General features: G+C 40.8%; 1 long non-coding RNA gene across 2 annotated transcripts in view; it reads left to right on the top strand.

The window, feature by feature from the left end:
* The window catches only part of LOC150059045 (uncharacterized), a 60,750-nt gene that overhangs the window by 11,559 nt on the left and 25,514 nt on the right, over nucleotides 1-23,677 (top strand). The window contains exons 2-3 of one of the 2 annotated variants that reach the window (XR_016536585.1): nucleotides 495-697; nucleotides 4,163-4,259. This is a non-coding gene — a long non-coding RNA (uncharacterized LOC150059045). The remainder of the gene's footprint in view (nucleotides 1-494; nucleotides 698-4,162; nucleotides 4,260-23,677) is intronic. The other variant, XR_016536584.1, reaches the window with a different exon arrangement.

The following is a 23,677-nucleotide window of genomic DNA, read 5'->3' as shown; positions in this document are numbered from 1 at the left end:
CACTTTTTTTTGGGGGGGGTGGAGCTGGTCATGGGGCTTGAACTCTGTCAGTGAGCTCTTCAGCTCAAGGCTAACACCCTACACCCTGGGCCTGGGCGTTGTCCCTGAGTTCTTCAGCTGTAGGCTATTGCCCTACCCCTTGAGTCACAACCCCACTTCTTGTTTTCTAGTGGTTAATTGGAGATTAGAGTTGTAGGTCTTTAGTGCCCAGGCTGGCTTCCAACTGTGATCCTCAGATCTCAGCCTCCTGAGTAGCTAGGATTACAGGCATGAGCCATGCTCCAGCTTTTAAATCACCTTTTGATTACTTATAATACTTCCTATAATGTAAGTGCTTTGTAAATAGTTGCAATTTTATGAGTAGGAAATTATGAGAAAATGTTCGCACATATTTAGTACAGATACAGTGTTTCTCCCCTATCAATAGTTGGTTTGATTCACGGATGTAAAATCTTCAGATATATACTCCTAATCTAATTTGACTTTGTACACAGGCAAAATTGATACTTCAACAATGTTTACCTACCAGAGCTGCTCCCATCCAGTGTATAGCCGTGGTACTTTCAGCTCTTTTTGGGAAGTGGAAGACGAGTGCAGCCTGCGAACAAGTCATATGCCAGGATGGAGAGAGTACTGTGTTCCAAGCTGGGACCACATGGACTAGAGAAAAGGATCGTCAAACAACAAGAGTTCCCAGGTTAGTAGGGAGAGGTCTCATGATATCCTTTGGTGTGGATCCATTTGGGAGCTTCAGCCCATAGGGAGAGAGCGATTAAGGCGGACACCTCCTGTAATAGTAGAGCCACTGTGATTTAAGCTGGTAAGTATTATGCTTGGATTCTGTTGAGTTTTCTGGGTCTCACCAAACCTTATTGTATTTTATTTAGTAGTCTATGCTAGTCTTTTAGTATCTCTAATAAATTCTTTTCTTGTTTCAGTGCCATGAATTTTCTACATTCTTTTAATTAAGCAATAAAGATAATAAAGAAAACAACATTGTCTGAAAGTCTGCTCATCAATTTCTTTAGGAGGAGAGGGTAAAGGAATAAGTAGATGTTGTAACTCTAGTCCTCTTTATCTTATAACTGTTTAAAATTGACCTGTTATCTGATTGAACTAGTTGCCATGTTGGGAGTGATGTTTGAATAATGGCATCTGTGTTTTAGGGTAGAATAGTGTGATAAGAACAGTACAGTCTAAAAGACAGGGCCATTTGGAAGCTGTTGAATTGAGATCAGGGTCAGATAATTGCATTGCTTAAAGAACAGTGCCTGATAGCTGTGTAAAAAAGTAGGACTGTCATGGGAATTTTATCCAATGAAACTTATTCTCCAAGGCTACTGCCTCTTTTTTAATTTTTTTGAAAGATTTTATTAACACTGATTTTTACATCATATTTCAAATGTCATGTTTAACAATCAAGTATTCAAGAAAGGAATCTCTTATATGCAATCACTGGCACATAGATTTTAGTACAATTAAAATTAAGCTGAGAGTTTGTATGTCATAGATACATATCCAACTATATAATATAACATTATGTCTATAGAGTATATATCCCATCATAGACTTTTTTTTTGCCAGTCCTGGGCTTGAGCTCAGGGTCTGAGTACTGTCTTTGGACTTTCTCAAGGCTAGAGCTCTACCACATATCCAGGAAACCATGTGCCTTTTGATCCTTTGGTCTTGCTTTATCTCACTCATCATGATTCACTCTAGTTTCATCCACTTCCCAGAAAATGCTATTATTTTATCTTGTCTGGTGGCTATGTAGAATTCCATTGTATATATGTACCACATTTTTTGTATTCATTCATCTGTAGTGGAGCATCTGGATTGTTTCTGTCACCTGGCTATTGTGAATAGTGCAGTGATGAACATGGCTGAGCAGGTGTCCTTATCATATCCTGAGTTATGATGCTCAGGGTAGATGCCTAGGAGTGGTATGGCGGGATTGTAGGGAAGGTCTATTTTCAGTTTTTTAAGAAACCTCCAAACTGCTTTCCAGAGTGGCTATACTAGTTTACATTCCTACCAGCATTGCAAGGCTACTGCCTCTTTGAATTCTTCTACTCTGTCTAGATTGGAAACAACATTCATTATTATGATGGTCCAACTGACAGTCATCTGATCTATTAAACATTTTCTTCCTCTAGGATTTCATGATTTTCTTTTTATTTTGTTGGTCATGGTACTTGAACTCTGGCCCTAGGCACTGTCTGTGAGCTCTTCAGCTCAAGGCTACTACCCTAGCCCTGAGCCACAGCCCCACTTCCCATTTTCTAGTGATTAATTGGAGATGAGTCTCTTGGACTTTAGTGCCCAGGCTGGCTTTGAACTGCAATCCTCAGATCACAGCCCCCCTGAGTAGCTAGGATTACAGGTATGAGCCACCATGCCTGGCCTTCTGTAATCTTTTTTTTTTTTTTTTTTTTTTTTTTTTTTTGCCATTCCTAGGCTTGAACTCAGAGCCTGAGCAATGTCCTTGGGCTTTTCTCAAGACCAGAGCTACCACTTGAGCCTCAGCACAGCTTCTGGCTTTTTTCTATGTATGTGATACCCAGGAATTGAACCTGGGTCTTCATGCATGCTAGGCAAGCACTCTACCACTAGGCCAAACTCCCAGCCCTCAATCTGTAATCTTTAAGAGGATATTTTATAGAGAATTATGAGGCTGGGAATGTGGCTTAGTGGTAGCATGCATGAAGCCCTGAGTTCAATTCCTCAGTACTGCATGAATAAAATAAATAAAATTGAAAAGTAAGAATCATGAGTATGGCTTAGAACTTCTACATTGCAAGGATGAACAAAAGTAAGCATTTGATGGACTTTATATCTTTATGGGGCATCTATATCTCAGAAATAATTTTGGTATTTAATAGTATATCTCTTCAGTGTAATATCTTTCTTAAAATCCCAATAGCATTTAGTTTCTTTTTTATTCTATGTTCATATATGAACATTTTTAAAGACCTTCATAAGAATAGATAGCAGGGTGCTGGTGGCTCACACCTGTAATCTTAGCTACTCAGGAGACTGAAATTTGAGGATCACAGTTCAAAGCCAGCCTGGGCACTGAAGTCTGTGAGACTCTTATCTCCAATTAACTGACAGGAAACTGGAAGTGGTGCTGTATCTCAAGTGGTAGAGGGCTAGTGTTGAGCTGAAGAGCTAAGGAATAATGCCCAGGCCCAGAGTTCAAGCCCCATGACTGACCAAAAAATAAATAAACAAAGATATGACATAGGAGAGGAAAAAATATAAGAGAAAAGAAAAGTCTTAAAAGGTTGTTTTAAGAACTGGGCACCCGTGGCTCCCGCCTATAATCCTAGCTACTCAGGAGGCTGAGATCTGAAGACTGTGGTTCAAAGCCAGCCCGGGCACGGAAGTCTGTGAGACTCTTATCTCCAATTAACTGCCAGAAAACCAGAAGTGGGCACTATGGCTTAAGTGGGAGAGTGCTAGCCTTCAGCTGAAGAGCTCACGGATAATTCTGAGGCCCAAAGTTCAAGCCCCACGACCAACAAAAACAAAACAAAAGATGATTTGATCCAAGCCTCTAATGTTATAAAACTAAAAAAAAAAAAACAGAATTAGTAGGAGAAAAAAAGACATCTATTTATTTATTTGCCAGTCCTGGGGCTTGAACTCAGGGCCCAAGCACCGTCCTTGGGCTGGAGTTCTACCACTTGAGCCACAGCACTACGTCCAGCTTTTTCTACATATGTGGTACGGAGAAATCGAACCTGGGTCTTCATGTGTGCTAGGCAAGCACTCTACCACTAGGCCAAACTCGCAGCCCAAGACAACTGTTTATGAGCAGCATCCAAGCAATAGCAAAAGAGAACTAAAGTTGCAACACAAGCTGAAGATGATGGTGGCTGGAGTGTTGCTCGATGGTAGAGTGCATGCTTGTCAAGTGCCATGCCAGAGATCCAATCCCCAACGCCAAAAATTCAAACCAAATCAAAACAAAACCCATGGCCAAGAGAAGTACTAGATCATGGCATAGTCCCTTTTATCACGCATCGCAGGACTAGTATTGAGAACTGTGATTGTTGATGTTAATATCTTTCTTCTAGAGAAGTAGTTGATGAAGAGGTAGGTGAGAAAAATAAAATGCCTCATATGTAAGAGACCCTCTTTCCCTCTGTGGTTCTAGACAGAAGCAGAAGGACCTCCATGGCTTCTCTTCTCCCAGGCCCCTTTGCTGAGCTGAGAATGAGGTAGACACACAGTGTTTAACTGGATTTAAGAAGGTAAATGAACCCCTCTGTATATTACCTTATAATAACAATTTTTTTGCCAGTCCTGGGGTGTGAACTCAAGGCCTGAGCACTGTCTTTGGGTTTTCTCAACGCTAGAGCTCTCCCACTTGAGCCACAGGCTCGCTTCCAGCCTTTTCTATGTATGTGGTACCAAGGAATTGAACCAAGGTCTTTGTGGATTCTAGGCAAGCACTCTACCACTAGACCAAACTCCTGGCCCCTATAATAACAATTTTTAAAATAGATAAATAAGAGGTTCTTTGGATTTGGTATGGCTCTCCCTCATATAACTTATCTGGATGGTGAGCACTTGTTGTATTCTAAAAAATAGAGTGATAGATGGGGCCGGGAGTTTGGCCTAGTGATAGAGTGCTTGCCTAGCATGCACAAAGACCCAGGTTCAATTCCTCGGTACCACATACATAGAAAAAAGCTGGAAGTGGTGCTGAGGCTCATGTGGTAGAGCTCTAGCCTTGAGAAAGTCCAAGGACAGGGCTCAAGCCCTGAGCCCAAGCCCAGGACTGGCAAAAAAAAATAGAGTGAAGCTAAATAACAATTATCATAATTATAGAACACAATGTACTGGTTTATAATCTGGAACAGTAAAATATAAACAATAAGAACTAAAAAGGAAAGGGGAAAGATGTAAGTAGGAAGAATTGTTAAGAATGTTACCACCTCATCTTTCTTAGCAGAGAGCCAATACATGTAAACTTAAAGCACATAGTAGAAAGGAAAAAAATAAAGCTCTTGCAAACATCTGATTCTCATAATCTCTTTCCAGTAGTTCCCACTAGTGAGACAAGAGGCCACCCACACAGTGTCCCCGATTGGCCTGTGGCCAGTGCTTTCAAAGATTTTCAAATATTTGAAATTGCCAATGGTTTCAATATATTTTTCAATATCTTTTCAAATATTTGTACTTGCTAATTCCAGCTTTTAAAAATTGATTATTTTTCTGTTCTATTCATCAAAGAACTTTCTATACACTCAGTAATTCTTTGTGTAAGATGAAATGCCAATTGACACATATATTCATCTCATTTGTTTTATTATGTGCATTTTTCTCCAGCATAACAAATACTATTTTCCAATACTCGGCAATAACAGAAATCTGTGACTTTCACCTTTTTCTCAGCTTAGCTCTGATCCAGCTTTTGATTCCTGGGCAAGCATGAGTGATACAGAGAATGACTTTCATGAAATAGTCCTCTCACCATGGAAGAGTATCCTAGAGAAACTTCACCTTATTCAGTGTCTTGTGCTATTTAAAGCTTAGATGTTAGCTTCTGTTACCTCCTAACTATTTCTTTGGCTCAAATCTAACTCTCAGTCCTTTAAATAGAGTGCAGATCAGGACAGAAGTGAAGCCAAAAGAAACAGCTGATTGGCTCTGAAGTCCCTGTTGGGAAGTTCTGACCCTAGCTAGGGAGGCTGAGTTGGTCATTCTAAGAGCAACTGGACTGATTTTTCTTTGTATCATCAATAAGGCTTCAGGAGGGTCAGTTGATGGACACAGGAACACTGATATTGCAGCAGGAGACCTGAGATTAAGTAGTTTACAAAGAATTACAGATTCTTGGAATGTGATCCTCCTGTTCTCAGCCTCTCAGGTACCTAGGATTATAGGTGAAAGCCACCAGTGCCTTGCTGAGAGTTGAATTCTTATATCTGCTTCTGTATTTACTCTGTGATGGTGTCTTAGGTTGTGTAGTCTTTGTAAAACTCTACTGTATATTGGTGAGACAATGAGAATGAAAAAGGCTTATATCATTTCTTAGCATGTTAAATAGTTTACTAATGGATCTTTCTGAAAGGGTGTCAGATATTCCCACACACCCAGTATCACACTGAGAACTACTAAGTTAGATGATTAGGTGACATGGATGCTTCCTGTCAGAATAATTCTTCCCAAGCTGAAGATGGCTATGCTGAATTCTCTCCTATAGTTGATTTATCTGCTGGAACAATGGAGTAAACCATGCCTTTCATCTCATGTCTACTAGGCAGCTTTTAGGGTTCCGCCTTACTCAAAATTATTGATATTTAATCAATCTGATTCAGGAAGATGGAAATCTTTTTACTATGTGATTGAAATTCACTGGATTCTGCAAACTCTTAGTTTCAAATACTACCCTTTCTAATTGGAGTGCATTGGTGTTATACTTTTTGTTGTTGTTCTCCTCTACAGTCCTGTACTAGTTTACTTTTTAGTGTTACTGGAAGTTCATGAAAAGAACTTTGGTTCTTTTGGCTTCTGAGAGATGAATTCATGCAATGGCTTGGGAAATTCCAGAGCAGCTCAGGAACTCTAATGCTTTGGCCAGAGTTTTATTCAGGGTTAGGTGTAGACAGTTCTTTGATTGGAACTCTGATGGAAAGGTGATTGACAGATGTAGCTCTCAGGTGTGCATATGTACATGACCAGATTTGTTGTGACTGCTGTGCAAAGACTCTTTATGGAGATTAAATGGTCTGGGACATAGATCCTTGGCACTACAGAACCAAAAAGTCAGTGTAAGATCATTGTTACTATCTTTCTGGATGTGCAGAAGCTCAGTTTACTGGATACTGGGACTTGCCACCAGCTTGTCAGGTCTAAGAATTTTATTAACATCTTTATTAGTTCCTCTTAGGTAGGACTTACTTGAAAAGCCATTTGTTGAACCATTTGCTAATCCCAGACCTTTCCTTAAAAGTCAGAAAAATCTATATTTGTAGGAAGATCCACATCTGTTGCCCTAGTAATCACTGGTCATGCTTGCTGCCTGCTTTAGTGGCACTCTGAAGTCTTGTCCTCTTGTATCTAATGTCAAACACTCAGATACTGTTAGCTGTATTCAGTAGACTATGTGACATACCAACTGTTAGAGAAGTAGAAGCATATACTTCTGTAGTCAGGCAATTGGACTAGACCAGGGATCACAGAATTTTTTTTTGTCAGTTATGGGGCTTGAACTTAGAATCTGGGCACTGTCCTTGAGCCTTTTTGTGCTCAAGGCTAGTGCTCTACCACTTGAGCCACAATACCACTTTTTTTTTGCCAGTCCTGGGCTTGAGCTCAGCCCCTGAGCCCTGCCCTTGACTTTCTCAAGGCTAGATCTCTACCACTTGAGCCTCAGCACCACTTCTGACTTTTTTCTATGTATGTGGTACCAAGGAATCGAACCCAGGTCTTCGTGAATGCTAGGCAAGCACTCTACCACTAGGCCAAACTCCTGGTCCCACTACTTTTGGTTTTTGAGTGGTTAACTATAGATAAGAGTTTCACAGAAACTTTTCTACCTAGGCTGAGTTTGAAACATGGTAGTCAGATCTCAGCCTGCTGAAGAGCTAGGATTGCAGGTGTGAGCCACCAGTGCCTGGTGGCTAAGAGTCAATGCTTCTATCAACTCTAATGATGTCTGGGGTTGTCTGAGGACCAGTGGATGGGCAGGCTCTGTTGCTTGTTGTCCCTACATTTGCTCTTTCCATTCTCTTCTCAAAAACGCCATCTTATTTAGATTGGGAGTATGTCCAGTTAAAAAGACATCATGCTAACCAGGTGCCAGTGGTTCACACCTGTAATCTTAGTGACTCAGGGGACTGAGATCTGAGGATCACAGTTCAAAGCCAGCCGGGCAGGAATGTCTATGAGACTCTTATCTCCAATTACAAAGAAAAGCCAGAAATGGTGTTGTAGCTCAACTGGTACAGTGCTAGCCTTGAGTAAAAGGAGCTTATAGGGGGCAGGAGTTTGGCCTAGTGGTAGAGTGCTTGCCTAGCATGCCTGTAGACCCAGGTTCAATCCCTCAGTACCACATACATAGAAGAAAGCCAGAAGCGGTGCTGAGGCTCAAGTGGTAGAGTTCTAGCCTTCAGAAAGCCAATGACAATGCTGAGGCCCTGAGTTCAAGTTTTTTTTCCAAAAAGAAAGAAAGAAAGAAGCTTAGAGACAATACACAGGACCTGCGTTCAAGACCCAGGACTGGCAAAATAAAATAAAATAGGGCACATTTAGAGGATAAAGATCTTTTTCCTTCTTTGTGTCAGGAACATAGATGCAATACTTGAAAGCAATTCTTTCACAATCAAGAAAACAGCTATAGGGCTGGGAGTTTGGCCTAGTGGTAGAGTGCTTGCCTAACATGCATGAAGACCCAGGTTCGATTTCTCGGCACCATGTACTGCAACTGGTACTGTGGCTCAAGGGTAGAGCTCTAGCCTTCAGAAAAGTCCCAAGGACAGTGCTCAGGCCCTGATTTCAAGCTCTACTAGCAAAAAAAAAATTAAAGAAAACAGCAATATATTGAAAACTGAAGATCAGGAAGTAATAGAACTTCCTTCTGGACTTCTTGTTCCATGAGGAAAAGAATCTTTCCCTAAGATAGTATAATTGAGGTTCTGCAGGCTAAGACAAACCTAAGTAGGACAATGAAAACAATGCTTCAGTTTCACCATTTTTTTTAATTAAAAAGTTATTCCTACAATGTGAGAAATATATTTTGTTTCATACAGGTTGGTTTATTTAATTAAAAAATTTAATCTGGCTGGGCCTGGTGGCGCACGGCTGTAATCCTAGCTACTCAGGAGGCTGAGATCTGAGGATCACAGTTCAAAGCCAGCCCAGGCACTATAGTCTATGTAAGACTCTTATCTCCAATTAACCACTAGATAATGGAAACTGGGGCTGTGGTTCAAGGGCTAGGATAGTAGCCTTGAGCTGAAGAGCTCAGGGACAATGCCCAGGCCCAGGGGTAGGGTCGTAGCCTTGAGCTAAAAAGCTCACGGACAGCACCCAGGCCCAGAGTTCAAGCCTGGCCAAAACCAAAATTAATCTGTTTCATGATTCAGTTACATGTAAAAGTACACATGGTAAAAACTCAGGGACAGCACCCAGGCCCAGAGTTCAAGACCGACCAAAAAAAATAAAATCTGTTTCATGACTCAGTTAAATGTAAAGTACACACATGGTAAAAACATGGTGAAAAGAGGTTTCAGGAACCCAGTGTAGGATTCCGGTTTACAGTAACAGCTAGTATTTCACATAGTTTTGTAGACTACTTCAAATCCTGTTAAAGTGTTATTACAGTGATTCTAAATTTTTATAAAAATGTCAGTTTTTATAAGTCTATGCCATACTTTTTTTTTTCTTTTGGAGTGGGGGGTTGATTGTGGGGCCTGGATGCTGTCCCTGAGCTCTTCAGCTCAAGGCTAGCATTCTAGCTACAGCGCCACTTCTGGTTTTTTGGTGCTTAATTGGAGATGCGTCTCATGGACTTTCGTGTCTGGACTGGCTTTGAACTATGATCCTCAGATCTCAGCCTCCTGAGTAGCTAGGATTTCAGGTGTGAGTCACTCCCTCCTTGCACATGCTATACTTTAATTTATATTCATCACATATTCATACGTTCAGCAGAAGAAATGTTGTTTGTGAAAACATCTTGTAATCTGTAAGAGAGACAGGCATAATATCTTCTCCCAATTATATATTCTTCTCTAAAGAAGTTTTGTTAATATTTTAGTTTGCTAGTTTTCTAAAAAGTTATATGTGCTTTTTGAGCAATGATCTATGATTTATGAGAAATGAGTAGCTAGGATTGTAGGCATGAGCCATAGGCGCCCCACTCATCTTTACTTTTCTGTAAGTAGACAAAATTTTTAAAAAATGTAGTGTGTTGAGTCGGTAAAACAATTCACCAATAGGCAAGTAATATGATGCAACACAGTTTATTGATTTAGCATAACTTAGCAGAGTCAACACAGTTACTATATTCACTTGCCTAATCCTAACCTGCCTATCCAGCACACATCCTGGGCTCACCTGTCCCACACCTCTTAGTCCTGGGATCCATTAAAGCCTGTGGGTAGAACAGCCACCAGTTCTGACTTGATCTGAGCTCAGGTCCTTTGCTTATATTGGTGCTTGGCTTTTCCTCTCTGGCCCCAACTCCTTGTTAATTCGGGTTGGTAGTGCCTTGTCCCAAACTCCTTGCTTCATTTGAATTGGTTATGTCCAGAAAAGTCTCTTTCTGATTGGTTGTGAGGTGTCTGCGCTCTTAGCAGCTGTTTTATGATTACTCTTATCTTGTGTGCCTGGGTACTGGCTATTTCCATGGTTACTGCCACATGCCCTCTTCTATTGATTTTATCTCTTATGGCCACTTGCTCTTAGATACAAGTTGGCATTGACTAAATACTTTTTGTTTTTGCCAGTCCTGGGTTTGAACTCAGAGCCTGGATTTTTCTCAAGTCTAGAACCCTACCACTTGAACCGTAGCACCACTTCTGCCTTTTTCTATGTATGTGGTACCAAGGAGTTGAACCCAGGTCTTCCTGCATGTTAGGCAAGCACTCTACCACTAGGCCAAACTCCTGGCCCAACAATATACTTCTTTAAATATTTTAGTTGTATTTCATTCCATTACTTTTCATTCTAATCATATTCATTATGTTAGTATTTTTACATTATTACCCCTGTTCTACCCTCACATCTTTATTTCTATAACATGTTGTCAATTCCCCAACATTTCATTTCTCAAAAGCATCAACTTTCTCAAGGCAACTGATACTGTAAAGTTTTTGTCCCCCCAAACCTTCTAATTTCAGCATCTATTACATAAAATGGTGGGCCTGCATGTTTTGTTAGATCATCAGACAAAACAACCAGGAGGTAGCAAACCCTTTTCTCAAGAGACAAGGTATTACTTATATATTACCCTGACAATAAAATACAATTTAAAGAGAGACGGGGTTGGGGGGGGGGAGGGAGAGCTGGATGTGATGGCTCATGCCTGTAATCCTAGCTACTCAGGAGGATGAGATCTGAGGATTGAGGTTCAAAGCCAGCAGTTGCACTGAAATCTGTGAAACTCTTACCTGCAATTAACCCCTATAAAACTGGAAGTGGTGCTGTGGCTCAAGAGGTAGGGACAGTAGCCTCGAGCTGAAGAGCTTGGGGACAGCTGCCAGACCCAGAGTTCATATCACAACTGACCAAAAAAAAAAACAGGGCCAGGAGTTTGGCCTAGTGGTAGAGTGCTTGCCTAACAAGCACGAAGACCTGGGTTTGATTTCTTGGTACCACATACATAGAAAAGCTAGAAGTGGTGTTATGGCTCAAGTGTTAGCGCTCTAGCCTTGAGAAAGCCCAGGAGCCCAAGGACAGTGCCCAAAGCCCTGAGTTCAAGGCCCAGGACTGGCAGAGAGAGAGAGAGAGAGAGAGAGAGAGAGAGAGAGAGAGAGAGAGAGAGAGAGAGAGAGAGAGAGAGAGAGAGAGAGAGAGAGAGAATATTACATGTGTATAACATTTGTTATCATCTGGATTGGTCGTGACTACTGCTCCTCTATTCTAAAACCTAATTGGCCAATATATGCTGTGAGAAGGTCAAAATGCCTCAACAGTACAAAGTGTCCCAAAGAACTTTTAAATACTGTGGTACTGGAAATTTTGATGATCTAAGTAAGAAAGATTTTACTTCTGAAAAAAATTCTGTATCCCAAGTTCACTGATTTCCACAGTAGTATCACACTCACACTGTGGTCCCAATGTGTAAACCATTTCATCTCAACTGTTTTTCCACAGTGAGTAAAAATACCATCTGTCCATGCTGGCCACTAAGAAAAGTCTCTGGATGCTTCTCTAATAGATGATTTCCTTCTTTCTTCCTTCCTTTCTTCCTTGACCCAGCCTCACTTCCCATTTCTAGAGGTTAATTGGAGATAAGAGTCTCAGGTCCTTCTGTGCCTGGGCTGGCTTTGAACTTTGATCCTCAGATCTCAGCCTCCTGAGTAGCTAGGATTACAGGCATGAGCCACTCTCTCTCTCTCTCTCTCTCTCTCTCTCTCTCTCTCTCTCTCTCTCTCTCTCTCTCTCTCTTCCCTCCCTCCCTCCCTCCCTCCCTTTCTCCCTCTGTCCTCTCCCCTCTCCCCCCCTCTTTCTTTTCTTTCTTTCTTTATTTTTTTTGCCAGTCCTGGGGTTTGAATTCTGGGCCTGAGTGCTGTCCCTGAGATTCTTTTTCTCAAGGCTAGCACTCTGCCACTGGAGTCACAGTGCCACTTCCAGCTTTTTCTGATATTTTTTTGGAGATAGAGTCTTATAGACTTTTCTGACAGGGCTGGCTTCAAACCATAATCCTTAGATAATCTCCTGGGTAGCTAGGATTATGGGCGTGAGCCACGGGTACCCAGCCAATTTCCTTTTTCTTGATGAAAAAGGGTCACCAGTCTCCCACTTGCCTTGCCATTCTTCCAGGGTTAGCACTTGGGTGTGATGTACTTCAGTATCAGGGAACTCTTTAATATCAAGTGATGCTTTTGTATCACCCATTGTTGGTGGACCCCTTTGTCTTGCTTGCCCTGGGCACCTGGGGAAGCTATCTTGTGATGGTCAGCGGTGGCATACTACTTTTCACCTGATCCTAATGGTTCAGTCCATTCACTACTATCCAGCTCTATGTAGCTGCCAGTGGGTTCTTATGTTGCTTTAGCCTGTCACCTCACTACTCAGTTATTTTTGACAAGTTTAAAGTGCAAAGAGTGGTTTTGAAATCAGCTAGAAACTCCAGATTGTATGCTCAGCTATGTGACTTAATCGCTTTGAGCCTTTTTTTGTGTGTGTGCTGGAACTTCTCAGAGCCTGGGTGTTTTCCAGCTTTTGTGCTCAAGGTTAACTCTACCACCTAAGCCACAGCTCCATTTCTGGCTTTTTTTGGTAGTTAATTAGAAATAGACTTTCCTCCCCTGGATGGCAGGAACTGTCATCCTCAGATCTTAGCCTCTTGAGTAGCTAGGATTATAGATATGAGCTGCCTGCTAACCCCCCCCCCTTTTAAAACAATGTTTACTGTGAAAATTTCTAGCACAAGGACTTGGGTCACAAAGTAGGTGCTCAAAAACTGGAAGGTGCTGTTTCTCTTCTGTTGTAGAAGTAAATCAATCCCATTCATTCTCACTAGTAAATTTTCAGATCTATTTCCTACTGGCTTGAAGTTGAATAATAAAATTATAACAGGATCTTTGGATTCTAATACTTACAAATATTTGTGCTAATGTGAAATTTGTATGTTAATACAAGTTTGTTTGTTTGTTTGTTTGTGGGTTTTTTTTTTTTTGGTTAGTCCTGGGACTTGAACTCTGGGCCTGGGCACTGTGCCTGAGCTTTTCAGCTCAAGGCTGCCACTTTCCCCCTAGAGCCACAGTGCCACTTCCGGTTTTCTAGTGGTTAATTAGAGAGAAGAGTCTCACCGACTTGAATGCCCAGGCTGGCTCTGAATTGGCTACACATTTAAGAGACTTGGAAAGGCCTGTATAAGAATCAGTTTTCTGCAATAAATTTACAATATTGTATATATCATTGCTAGTGTGCTACATACATATCCTTTATGTCAGTAAAACTGATAACACATTTAGCTATTATTAGGGTGCAAGCCCCCCAATATTAGGGTCTGTGATCAAAGGAACAAGTCTGACACAAAAGTGGAGGTTAGACAGAGCTTTATTCTGTGCAACCACGCTTAATCTCACAGGCTACTTTTTTTTTTTTTTTTTGCCAGTCCTGGGCTTGAGCTCAGGGCCTGAGCACTGTCCTTGGACTTGCTCAAGACTAGAGCTCTACTACTTGAGCCTCAGCACTACTTCTGGCTTTTTTCCTATATATGTGGTACAGAGGAGTTGAACCCTGGTCTTCCTGCATGCTAGGCAAGCACTCTACCACTAGGCCAAACTCTTGGCTGCATAGGCTACTTTTATAGATCACCAGCCATGTGGTTGGGCTTGGCCATACACAGGTGACCAATAGAATCTCAACATACTTGAGTGACTGCTGAGGCGACCACTGACATCTTTGCTGTTTGAGCCAACCTATCATCTCTGTGGATTTCCAGAGCACTGCTTTGACAACAAAGGAAAGGGGAAGGGCTTTCCTTACCCTGGCAGGCAAAGGGGGTGGGGTGGGGGAGGAGCTCTGGTAGCTCCACCTTGTCTGGCTGCTCCTGTAATCTGAGCTCTGTTGTCAGGGAATATACAGCCCCCAGCTGATGTTCAGCATGTCATCTACTCTTTGTTATGAGGACAGGAAATGCCTATTGGGGATGGAAGAGGGGTCTCAAAGGGATCTCTATATTTTAGGGGGAATCTAGAGGGAAGTCCCTCCAGCTATGTGCACGAATAATTTTTGCCTGTTGAAAGATTGTGAATCATCTAGCAGCATGCAGCTGCACTCATGGCCTTGGCCTTGTCTGCTTCTTCTTTTTTTGGGGCGGGGTGGGGGGGGTGGGTCATGGGACTTGAACTCTGGGCCTGGGTGTTGTCCCTGAACTCTTCAACCCCTGAGCCACAGCCCCATTTCCTGTTTTTTTTCTAGTGATTAACTGGAGATAAGAGTGTCGTGCTCTTTAGTGCCAGGGCTGGTTTTGAACCGTGATCCTCAGATCTCAGCTTCCTGAGTAACTAGGATTATAGGTTTGAGCCACCACATCCAGTAGCCTTGTCTTCTTAATGCTTGTGAAAATCAGATCTCAGAAACAAAGAAAATGCATCTACTGTGACAATAAAATACAATTAAAATAATCAATATCCTTTTAATTTTTTTCCCAGTCCAGGGACTTGAACTTAGGGTATAGGTGCTTTCCCTGAGCTTGTTTTGCTCAAGGCTAGCATTTTACCACTTGAGCCACAACTCTACTTCCAGCCTTTTCTGTTTATATGGGATCTAACCCAGGACTTCATGCATGCTAGGCAAGCACTCTACCACTAAGCCACATTCTCAGCCCAGTATCCTCTTAAATTTAACTCATTCATTAATAAAAGTTTCTTAAAAATATACTTATCAAAATGTAGCCTGCTATTTTCTATCCTGGGATAGTGAGTCTTAGTTTATCTTTTTTTTTTTATGTGACTTGAACTTGGCCGGGGGGCTGTCCCTGAGCTCTTCAGCTCAAGGCTACCGCCCTACCCCTGGGCCTGGGCATTGCCCTTGAACTCTTCACATCAAGGCTACTACTCTATCCTTGAGCCAAGCCCCACGTCTCATTTTTCTTAGGTTAATTGTAGATAAGAGTCTCAAGTCTTTTTATGCCTGAGCTGGCTTTGAATCTTGATCCTCTGATCTCAGCCTCCGGAGAGCAGTAGCATGAGCTACCATGCCTGGCTTTTTTTTTTTTTTTTTTTTTGGTCAGGTGGTAGATGCATTACTTCTTAGAGGTTAAGCTCTGAGGATCAAAATTCAAAGAAAGCAGGGGCAGGAAAGTCTATGAGACTCGTCGTCTCCAAGTAACCACTAGAGTTGTAGCTCAAAGTTATAGATGAAGTATACCATTCATCCTGATGGGACTTGAACCCACCACAATGAAGTTACCAGCAATCAGTCAGGCTAGGAATCTTTTATTAGCTGGGCAATGACTGTCCCCCCACCTTTGGGACAGAGGAGACACAGCTAAACAAGGCTGAGCTTATAAAGGCAAAAACCATGTGCGAGGAAGCAGGTTTACTGAAAGCAGAATTAGCAGTTAAGTGATTACAAATAGCAATTACAATTACGGTTCATCCCCTTGATTCATCTTCCCTGGGCCTTTAACTTAATCTCTCTGTTTCTGAAACTTCCTCTTTTCTCCTTTTCACAAATCAAGCCGCCTGCCATTGGCCTCACTCTTCACTTCCGCTCTTTAGAAATCTAATTTGGGAAAGGGGCTAAGAGTCTAAAAGTTATATCTAAAACTAGGTTATTACAGTAGAGTGAGAGCCTTGAATAAAAAAGAGCTTATGGGCAGCGCCCACACCTTGAGTTCAAGCCCCACAATTGACAAAAAAAAAATAATCTTCATTGTGCCTCAGTAAATAAATTGTAAAGCCGGTGGATCTCAATCTGCTTTTGAGAAGTCCTTGTGTTTTGTAGAAGACAAGATACCCTATTTCAGCAATGACTAAATGTTTCCAGGCTTCCATTTCTCCTCTAGCAACATGGGTAGATGTCAGAATGAATAGGATTCCTGTCAGAGTGTGGTTAAGAATGACTAGCCATTTGGTGATAAGAAATTAATTTTTTGTTTTGTGGGTCATGGGGCTTGAACTCTGGGCATGGGCACTGTCCCTGAATTCTTCAGCTCTAGGCTACCTCCCTAACCTTGAGTCAAGTCCCATTTCTCGTTTTCTAGTGGCTAACTGCGTACTTGCTAGTGTGCTGGTCTTGGCAGTCTAAGCTACTTCCATTTTGTGAACTTCATCTTATCACATGGGATCCATGACTATAGCAGGAGAGGAAATAACTGGAGCTTCCTTTTAATGTCTTTATCCTTTAATACCATGTTAAGGGGTTTAGCATCAGTACATATATGGTAAGCCAATCTAGTTGCTTATTTAAATCTACCTTTGCCAACTTTCCCTGTGTACCTCATAAGATGTTAAGAATAAGTCACACTTTTTTTTGGATCAGTCCTGAGGCTTGAATTCTGGGCCTGGACGCTGTCCCTGAGCTCTTTAGCTCAAGGCTACCACCCTAACCCTTGAACCACAGGGCCACTTCCAGTTTTCTAGTGGTTAATTGGACTCTCAGGGACTTTAGGGCCTGGGCTGGCTTTGGACTGCAATCCTCAGATCTCAGCCTCCTGAATAGCTAGGGTTACAGGTGTGAGCCACTGTTCCCAGCATAAATCACACTTTCTGTCCTCAAATATTTTATGTCCTGTGTCTGAAGAATCCTTGTAAATGTTTATCTTTGTTTCTTAGGAAAAAGGGAAGAAATTAGACTAATCTCTTGTGGCCCGAAAAGCAATTTCCTCCCACAGTAGAATGTGTAGGGGAGATGATAGTTTTCAACCTCACAGCTATATATAAAAGGCAGAGACTTTGTGTCTGGGTTGTCAGATACAAGCAGAATGATAAAGATAGTTTTCCTGAGCTACATTCAGGGGAAAAAGATAACATTCCCCTTAATCAGACTAGTTGGCCAGTGTTTTAAAAGTTGGTAATAAGTCATTCTTAGCCTGATTTATGGTGTCTGCAGCCTCCTTTGATAACTCCAGCAGACACTTTAATTCCTTTGGAGTCATGAATGATTTGCAGTTGGTGCCATCCTCCCTAGCTTTATCTTATGGTTTCACAGGTACCACAGAAAGGAACAAACATTCCAGGTCTGGTATTAGCCTTACTGATGCATGGTGGACGCTTCCTTTCCTCCCAGATGGTCTTCTGTCAGGCCAGCTGGGCCACTGCCAGAATCTTCTCATTACTACTGGAAACTACCAAACTTCATGCATCAGGGGATCTTTTCTTTCTATTCAAATTCATATTCCCTTAAGGACCTTAAGTCTTTGTGCCTGTCTACAAGTATTATAACCACTTTCTCATTCCTTGAAAGGCTCTGTAACACTTTTCTTGGTCATATGTTGGTCTAATTTAGCTTTTCACTACAAATAGAAACAGTGATATATCTTCCTTGGCATGGCTTAGATAGTCTATTGTTTTACTAATTATTTTTGTTATATATTTTAGAGACTTAAAAGTTTTTAAATGTCTATAATCCAGAATCCAGCTGTCCTTTTGTTGTCATATTATGCAGATCTAGGCACAGAACTGGGCAATATTATGCAGTTTCCAGAAAGTCTATTTATAGGATTGTGATTAAAAATGGTGAAGGTGAATCTTTGGTCTGGCTACCTGACCTTCAATACAAATTAATTAACCTTTTTAAGACACAGTTTCCTCATGCTTAAGTAAAGGTTATGATAATATCTATACTTCAAAGTTATTTCCAGGCTGAAAAACACTAGAGTTTAAAAAAATGAAAAAAGAACACTAGTGTTTGTGAGTTCTGTTTAGTGGTAGAATGCTCAGCAATTATGAGACCTGGAGTTCAATCTCAGCAATCTCTTGACTCCTTCAGCTATTTTACCAGCTATAGGGAGTGCTGGCAGTGGATCACTTGCTGCTTCACAAAATAGGTACTAAGTCTGCATGAAATACATACATTCGTTAAATGTCAGGATTCTACTGTTGAAAGCCACTGCTATTGTGTGTGTAAGGCATTTTTGGTCTTTAAAATACATATCTAATTCCAGTTGTAATGTTCTATACAGATAACTTGTAAAGATGAATACCCATATAATTTTTTTCTTTTTGCAGGTCCTGGGTCTTGAACTCAGAGCCTGGATACTGTCCTTGAGCATCAAGGCCAGCATTCTACCACTTGAGCCACAGACCCGCTTCCAGTGTTTACTGGATAGTTTATTAGAGATAAGAGTCACGTAGACTTTTCTGCTTGGGCTAGCTTCAAACCATGATCCTCAGATTTCAGCCTCCTGAGTAGCTAGGATTATAGGCATGAACCATTGGCATCCAGCTTCCCCATACAACCTAAATCCTTTGGTCATGGCTTATATAGGGAAAATAACAAAAAGTGGGGTCCCTCTGATGAATAGGATTATTATCCTTTAAGCAATATCAAACAAAAGAAATCTAGTGAGGCATGATCACTCACAAAGAAAACAAAAACAGGAACAATGATCTCTCAGATCTGTTGTGTTTTTCAGTTCTCTTTTCTTGAATCCTTCTCCAGCTAAGCCAGCCTTGGTTGTTGTCCTAATCAGGAATTACTTGCTCATTTTAATTTGAGTGGCATAGACACATACTTTCACATGCGGACTGTTTTCTGTTTCCATCCACAGGTTTCCTCAGTAGTTGGTTTGAAACTTAAAGTTTATCCAGCCAACTACAGCCCACTAAGATCCTTTCTGTCTCATATGACTAAGTTAATAATCAAGTTTTGGCAAATAATAATACAGGATGCTCAGGCAGAAGCTGGTTACTCATGCCTGTAATCCTAGCTACTCAGGAGGCTGCGATCTAAGGCTCAAAGCCAGCCCTGGGCATGGAAATCTGTGAGACTCTTATCTTCAATTAACTACCAGAAAATAGAAGTGGTGCTGAGGCTCAAGGAATAGATGATAGCCTTGAGCTGAAGGGCTCAGGGACAGGACCTTGGCCTGAAGTTCAAGCCCCACTACTGGCAAAAAACAAAAACAAAACAAAAAACAGGATGCCCTGTTTGAATTTTGGATAAATCACAAATAGTTTTGAAGCATGAGACATTTTATCCTAAATTATTTATAAACTTCAAGTATCACTGCGGGAAGGGGGGGTGTGACTTAGTGGTAGAATGCTTGCCTAGCATGCATGAAACCCTGGGTTCTATTCCTGTATCACGTAAACAGAAAGTACCACATAAACGCAGAACCAGAACTGGCCCTGTGACTCAATTAGTAGAGTGCTAGCCTTGAACAAAAGAAGCTCCTGACAGTGCTTAGGCCCTGAGTTCAAGCCCCAGGACTGGCAAAAAAAAAAAATGTAACTGGGTTTTATCTAGCAACTCACATTTAAAAGTCTTAAAACAATAACAATCAAATACGTTGTTGGGCTCTGGTGCCTTATGTCTATAATCTGAGCTATTCAAGAGTTTGAGACACAGAAAATCATGACTTAAAGCCAACTAGGGCAGAAAAGTCCATGAAAATCCATCTCTAATTAACCAGCAAAAGCCAGGTTAGAGGCATGGCTAACAGAAGCTGAGCAAAAGACCCTGAGTTCAAGTCCTGGAATTGTCAAAAATAAAGCAAAATGAGACAGAACAAAAACCCAAATAATTTATGTTGCATATGGTGCTGCATATACATATATATATATATCATAGCTACTGATCAGCATCTTGGTCTAAGGCCAGCCTGAGGCACAAAAACAGGAGGCCTGTAAACAATAGATCTGGGGGGAAAGCTGGAGCCATAACAAAATACCTTTCTAGCAAGAATGAGGCCTTGCAATCAAACTCAAGTGCCAACAGACAAGTAACTCATTCTCAAACTTTGCCACACTTCTTTATTATGTTGCTTTGAACATTTTCTGTGAGCAATTTTACTTGTGTATTTGGCTAAGTGGATTACAAACTTTTTGAAAGGGAAGCCCTTCTATAGTCTACCTCTTCTCCTTCATGTGCCCAATGCTATTGATTTAAAGTCAGTGTTTGATGAACAGATAAATTCTCAATATGAGCTTTATGCACATTTTCTATTTAAGTGAAAATAACCTCTATCATTGAGAGATTTGAACATGATATAATATAAAACTGATTCAAAAATTATTTTTAGGGGCTGGAAATGTGGCTTAGTGGTATAGTGCTTGCATAGCATACATGAAGCCCTGGGTTCAGTTTCTCAGTGCTACATAAACAGAAAAAGCCAGCATGGTAAATGTGGCTCATGTGGTAGAGTACAAGCCTTGAATAAAAGAAGCTCAGGGACAGTGCCCAGGCCCTGAATTCAAGTCCTAGGACTGGCAAAAAAAATCTTTTTACATTTATCTAAGTTTTTAAGCCTGATAAGAAATTACTTTCATTTATATTTTATTTACATATTATTTTATTATATTTATTAATTTATATTTTATTATATCCTTATGACATTATACTGTTATCTTACCTGCAATGTACATTGATACTAACTAAATTTAGTAGCTCCTTCTTGTCTTGACAACTGCAGTAATCATTGCATCTGATTACTTGCATCACTAAGTCAATAGAAAAATACTTTTGGTATTAGGTGCAGTACCTAATACCCGCTTTGGCAAATTCCTCGTGTTAGTAAAGCTCTGGCCTTTGAAAACCAGTAGAGAGGAACAGCCTCAGTTTTGATTCCTCTCCATGGAGAATTCCTTGGCTTCTACTTCCAAAGGTTCAAATGTTGAGGCTGATCTCGAAGGCTGTTTATTTTGATCATAGTATTGAGCATTAGGACCTAAGTAAGAAAGAAAGAAAAAAAAAGCAATTGAGATAGTATCTAGTTTATATTAGCATTTAAATGGGAGTAGACTTAAAGCTAATACCAAAACTTTGAATAATGAAAGTAGTTTAATTTACTTTTAGTTCTTCCTGGATTTTGAAAATAGAATTTGGCTTTCTGAAGGAACTGGCATGGCTACAGGGGAAGGGCCGAGGGTGTTCCATCTGCTTGACATCTGTACACTAGGCAATCAGACAATGAAAAAGCGGGGGGCGGGGGAGTTGACACGGTGGTGTAGAGTAAAGAGCTGTTCTTTTATTTCAGGAGAACAAAAAAGGAAATGATGGTGAAGAGGCAGAGGAATGGAGCAGGGAAATTACTTTTTCTCAAACTGGTAGTGGTAGTCTGGGTGCTTGTGGTTAGAAGAAAGGAAGTAGGAGTCAAACAGGAAGATCCTACCTTATACTATTTTTAGAGGGCTGGGTAGAATCTAGCAGGGCTGTGCTGCTGAAGTAGGACTAGTCTGGGGAGGAAAGTCCTGTAGAAGAGTTATTTAAAAACTAACTCTTCTGAGCTGGGTGCCAGTGGCTCATGCTGTAACTCTTGCTACTCAAGAGCCTGAGATATGAAGATAGCTGTTTAAGCTAGCCCAGGCAGGAAAGTCTGTAAGACACATATCTCCAGTAAACTACCTAGAAAAAGCCAGGAGTGGCACTCTGGTTCAAGTGATGGGGGACTAACCTTGAGCACAAAGAGAGAGGATCAGGGGAAGCACCCAGGCCCTGAGTTCAAGCTCCAGGACTGGCAAAACAAAAACAAAAACAAAAAACTCTACTGAGATTAGAAATGGAATAATTCTTTTTTTGGTACTGTCCTGGGACTTAAACTCAGGGCTTGAACACTGTTAATTGGAGATAAGAGTCTCATGGACTACTTTTCTATAGGGACTGGCTTATAGGCATGAGACACTAATGCTCAATGGAATCAATTTTCCATGAAAGGAAAAGTACCATAGAGATATTATATATATAATACAATGTATATATTATAATATATATTATATATATTGTTGGTCATGGGGCTTGAACTCTGGGCCTGGATTCTGTCTGAGGTCTTTGCTTAAGGTTAGTGCTCTAGCACTTTGATCCACAACACCACTTCTGGTTTTTTGATGGTTAATTGTATATAAGAGTTTCATGGACTTTCCTGCCCAGGCTGGCTTTGAACTGTGATCCTCAGATCTCAGCTTCCTGAGTAGCTAATATTACAAGCATGCACCATCAGTGCCCAGATATTTCAGAATTCTGAGATCTTGATATTGTAACATTTTGATTTATGTCTTTCTAGAAAATGCATGTGTCCACATATGGTATGTTTTTGAAATAGTTGATGTATATGAACTATAATCCTGGCACTGTCAAAGAAGGATTCTGAGTTTGAGGCCAATTTGGGCTATATAGGGAGACTCTGTATCTAAATACATTTAAAAAAATGTTTGGGGTATGTATCAAGTAGTAGAGCTTATATCTAGCATATAGAAGGACTTGAGTTCAAACGCTGGGGTCACCAAAAAAATGAAAAGAAATCATGCATAATAAGAGTATATAATAGCTGCCAAGAGCTTATAGCCAACAGTATTCTTTTTTCTTTCTTTTTTTTTTTTGGTTGGTCTTGGGGCTTGAACTCAGGACCTGACCACTGTTCTTGGGCTTTCTCAAGGCTAGAGCTCTACCACTTTAGCCACAGCACCACTTCTGACTTTTTCTGTGTATGTAGTACTGAGGAATCAAACCAAGGGCTTCCTGCATGCTAGGCAAGAACTCCCAACCCTTATTTGTTAGCTTGACTGGAACATCTTTTGGAAAACTTTTCATTGGAAAACTCAGATTATCACAGATTTATGTTCATTTGTTCTATTTTTTTAGCATAAAAGTCTCTTTTTAATAATTGGATTCTGACAAGGTTTGAAGCTTAAGGGAAAGTAATAAAGACACCAAGTTCTAGAGCACTGCCAGTAGTATAATAACCCCAGGGAGTAAAGGAGTAAAGATTTTAAAGTGACAACTGCACCTTCTCAACCAAAACTTCAACACAGAAGGGAGCAGGTTTTTTTTCCTTCTTTTCATACAGACAAGGGAAGACACCAATAGCCAACAAGAGAGAGTTCAGAAAGGCAACAATTAAAGACAAAAGGAATTCTGCTTATAATCATGAGTAATGTAAAACACTCCTTAGGAATGTCCAAGAATGATTGCCTGTGGAACAATGGATTGTGCCAGTACTATCAGCTTGCCTCCTTCCTTCTGCAAAAGTCTTGCCTTCCACCAACAACCTTGCTATTCAGAAGATTTGAGCATTTGTTCTATTTTTTAAGAGTTTGTTTCTAAAAGTGATATTTTTATGTTGAGCTCTTTTGGGGGTTAGCATTGTGAACTCATTTTAGAAAAGAATCTTAATAAACATTCCTCATCCTAGGCTCCAGTCTTGTAAGCTGGGAAACAGACCTACATGGCTGGATCCCTATTGCCCTCTAGTGGAACCTATAGCAATTGTAGTCACAATTTTTCAAAGTGTGTGTGTGTGTGTGTGTGTGTGTGTGTGTGTGTGTGTGTGTGTGTGTGTGTGTGTGTGTGTGTGTGTGTGTGTGTGTGTGTGTGTGTGTGTGTG

The sequence above is a fragment of the Megascapheus bottae genome, chromosome 9, assembly GCF_031878675.1.
Source record: "Megascapheus bottae isolate mThoBot1 chromosome 9, mThoBot2.hap1, whole genome shotgun sequence".
NCBI lineage: Eukaryota > Metazoa > Chordata > Mammalia > Rodentia > Geomyidae > Megascapheus > Megascapheus bottae.
The sequence above is the reverse complement of the archived record's forward strand: the minus strand, read 5'-3'. Positions and strand labels throughout refer to the sequence as shown.